Consider the following 4,106-nt stretch of genomic DNA (forward strand, 5'->3'; position numbering starts at 1 on the left):
TTGTCTCTCAGGAAGCAGAAATAACCACCAGACAGCTCAATTGAAGCAGATTGCAAGCCTAATTTCAATCTTCTGCAGGTTTGGGGGAGAGGTAAGGTAGGGGATCCACCTGCTCCGGCTCCGGTGGCGTGCTGGTGCACTACAGGAAAAACTGTGTGTAGAGACGTTCATTTTCATAGCTAGAGACGCGTTATTTCATCTCTAGGCAAAACTAGAGTCGATTTAGTAAAGCGTCTCCCCATGGACCGTCTCAAAACAGGTAGACACGCTTTGTTAGCGTGTCTACGTTGTATGAGACGCTATATTTGGACGTTCGAAATCGTCTCTACAAGAATAGAGACGTTCTATCACACGCTTGTATCGCGCCTCTACTCATGTGGGCCCATTGCTTATAGAAGCTATGTTGAGACGTCATATTTGTCTCTATGTGAATAAGCTTCTTTGTGGCTATGGAGTATTTTAATTTAATCGTTGTTTGATTACTAATATTACCTTGTATTCCTCATTTCAAATTCAGTTACTTTATTATGATAGGGATGTATGTGTAGATTGATCAATCATCAATATATAAAGGCATCAATCGACATCAGCAATTGCATTTGCAAGCAATCCATTCTCAGAATTAGCATCCTTTGTAACAAGTATATGAACAAATACATACACTAAAAGTGTATGGAGACATGGAGTTCACAGCTGCATCAGATCCAACATTCATATGAAATATGTAAATAATTAAAAGATACTACAAACTAGAACTAAGCTTTCCATACATTATACATAATATGTGTTCATTTAAAGACTAATTCTTGTGTGGTTGCTCCTTGCTCCTGCAATGCATTCCAATTCTACCTGGAAAAAATAACAAAAAGAAGTTTAGAACATAAGCTTTTGGATTAGTGCAAGATGAAATGTTCTATGATGAAACCGTGAGAGATGTTCCTTACAAATGTCTCGATGTTTTCTTGGAGCACAAATGTCTTAGGTTGTGTTGGAGTGGTCAGCTTTGTCTTTTTGACCTAAAATGTTTCAAAGTAGTATCAGATTGGCAGGCAAACAACAATTGGCATAACCATGCAAGCGTATGTGATTCAACTGACTGAAACTATATCTTGTTTGGATATATTTCGAAATGTACATACCTTGGCTTGTTCTGATCTTACTCATGCGTAATTAAGATGCATAAACACTTCCTCAAATGGTACAATTATGAAACATACTGAGTATCTATGTAGCTAAAGTAAAAATAAATCATGAAAACAATATGTACAGCTCATTAGTGGTGAAACAAGAAGTACGCCTTGTCTGCTGCACAAAGTCATGTGAAGCCATGTATAAATAATAAAGTGTAGACCACATAGACATGTCATTTTGCTTCGTAAGTAGTAGGGCAAGCCAAGAGACGCTGGTTTGCGTAAGCTAAAACTATACATAGTTAATCAAAGATGAGCAACTTTGATAAAATGACAACACTTTTCCTCGTACATTTATCGTATGACCCACCTTTCATTTTTTTTGATAAAATGGCACATGTTTCATTGATAGCTAGACAAAATGGCACAAGCAATTTTTTCGCTCTATTTCTACGTATGGGCCCGCACATCAGATTATTTGGGACAGTTTTGCCCTTTAGCTTGTTTACTCTAGTTCCATTGAACCTATCGGTCGATACAAGAAATAGGCACGAGATAGGAGGATAGGAAGAATAGCGCCGCCATCCTTCCTATCGACACGCTGTGTGTCCTCCATTGCCATCTCTCCATGCTTAGCCCATTCTCTTGCCATCGCCTCGCCGCAGCTGTTCCCCTGTGTGTCCAACAAACAGTGGACTCTTTTTCAGACCCTGCAGTTTGATTCCTGCTATCAAGTCATCCTATCCTCGCAACTCCACATCCCTACCCCATGTTGTGAAGTGTGCCATATCACGTGCATGTTGATTACATCCCTACATGCTGCCAAAGTGTGCTACCTAAACATCTAAATCAACAAGCATCCATATCCTGTTGTTGTCAGAAGCTACAACTAAGCTAGCAACTCGTATGAACATTTAGAGCCAATTACTTTCTTCAGGCAGCAATTACATCCATTACAGAGATAGCATTGAGCAAGTACAGAAGCTACAACTAGAGTAGCTTTAGCGACATGAGCGACCAACGGACGCTCTAGCAGCTCGAGCGACCAATGCAAGCGAGCAAACTACAAAAGTGACGCCCAGCACGATGCACGGTAGCTTCGACATCAGGGCATGACAAAGGGTCACACGGCAGCATGAAGAAGATGTCGAGGCACACTTTGAAAGAATGGTGCGGCAAGAGTAAGGAGCGGTGCTTGCCTTCCGCCGCTTGGCGAGGGAGCATCGATCTTACCACGACACATCCACACCTCCTCCTCCACATGAACGGGCGGGCGGGCAGAGCACGGCAAGGCGACGACAGGAGAAGAGTGGCGCCTGGGAGGAAGGATGGCGAGGTGGCAGCCCTGTTGTTCCTCTCCTTCTGTCTCACGGCTAATTTTGGTATGGGAGGGCAAAATCGTCCCAAATAATCTAACGTGCAGGCTTTGATCTAGAAATAGAGGAAAAAGATCACTTTGTGCCATTTTGGCCAACTATCAATCTAAAGTATGCCATTTTATCAAAGAAAATGAAAGGTGTGTCATAGGACCAAAGTATGAGGAAAAAAGTGTAATTTTATCAAATTGCTCTTAAAAGATAGATATAGGAATCATGTTGTGATAGCAGATTAAAGTAGATCTCTCTTACAACAAGTAAATGCAATCTGCTTAATGGCAAGTCATTCTATCATACTGGCATAATGGGATTCGAGGTAGCACCTGCTAGTAAACCAGATTAATGTACTCGCTCCTTTTCCGCTAAAAGGACGAACTACCAAATTCATAAATTACAGAGTGGATAAAGAGCAGAAAATGTGTACACAAGTTGCAAGACGCACCACCAATGTGGTTGCTCCATCAGATCTGAATCTGATACATGAGTTCCCTGATTGATGTTGGTTTGTCTTAACGGTGAGATTTGGTGACAACTAATCTGGATATGCACCCGCAAAAAGAAAAACTAATCTGGATATAAGAAGCATGAGATGCGTACTTGAAAGATGTAAAGATATAATGGTAAAATGTAGAGCAGATGGGATTCGAGGGAGCACCTGCTTGATAGAGCAGATGGGATTTGAGGGTGCGCTGGCTTGATGTGGCAGAATTTTGCAGGAGGATGACGCCGGCATGGACCTGGCTTGCGGACGTTGAGGACGACGCCAGGAGAGGTGCGGCCAGGGGACGGGGAGGACAAGGGAAGCCGACCGACCCTGACTGGTGAGGTCGTCGACCGAGGAGACCAGACATAGCCGGCAGAGGGCACCGCTCGGGGCGAGGCTTGGAGCCGCCGTAGATTGGATATGGTGGGTTCTAGAAACTGGGAGCGGAAAAGATGGGGTGCGTGGGAGACGACCCCAGTTTTAGTTAGTGAACAAAATCCAAAATAAACGCGGGAACCATCCATAAAAAAGCGGTAAACCAAAACTAATTTGGCAGCGCCAAAATTATATACCAAAGATAAAGCCACATATGAAACGTCTCAAAATTCGTCCTTAACTTATTTAAAATATATATTTATTTTATAAATACCTAATTCTTATAATAACTGTGTAGCGCCTTTCAATCGTCTTAAGAAGCGTCTTTATTTTGCTAGTGTCCATGGATGTAGAGGCGAATTAAAAAGCGTCCCAGAAAAAGCGACCTTACGCGACAGTTTTGTTGTAGTTGGGCAGGAGTCCAGTCAAGCATTCCCATCTCGCAGCATGGCGTGGATCTCCTGAATTCACTTCTCCTTTGCCCATCAAACGAACGCAATCGGCGGCTCACTGGGTGGGGCATCCCGTGCTTCTCCGAGAAATCTCCTTCGAAGTAGATCCGCAGGGCTAGATTCAGCAGCTCCCAATCCACATGATCCTTGCACATCCTAGCATACCTGCGCGAGTGAGAGAACGGATTAGGTCCCTCCTCGGCTTCCTCCCTCGCAGCTTCCTCCTCTGCTTCCCTCCATTCGCGCGTGCACTAGGTCCAGGAGAGAGCGTCGTCGCGGATCCGCATCG

General features: G+C 43.6%; 1 long non-coding RNA gene across 1 annotated transcript; it reads right to left on the reverse strand.

The window, feature by feature from the left end:
- Positions 1 to 586: 586 nt before the first annotated feature.
- Positions 587 to 3,457, reverse strand: LOC125524268. The gene is made up of 3 exons (XR_007290646.1): positions 3,162 to 3,457; positions 945 to 1,016; positions 587 to 849 (listed from the first exon to the last, which is right to left on the reverse strand). It is a non-coding gene; the product is annotated as an uncharacterized LOC125524268 (long non-coding RNA).
- Between the last annotated feature and the right edge of the window lie 649 nt (positions 3,458 to 4,106).

Source organism: Triticum urartu, chromosome 7, assembly GCF_003073215.2.
Source record: "Triticum urartu cultivar G1812 chromosome 7, Tu2.1, whole genome shotgun sequence".
Lineage (NCBI taxonomy): Eukaryota > Viridiplantae > Streptophyta > Magnoliopsida > Poales > Poaceae > Triticum > Triticum urartu.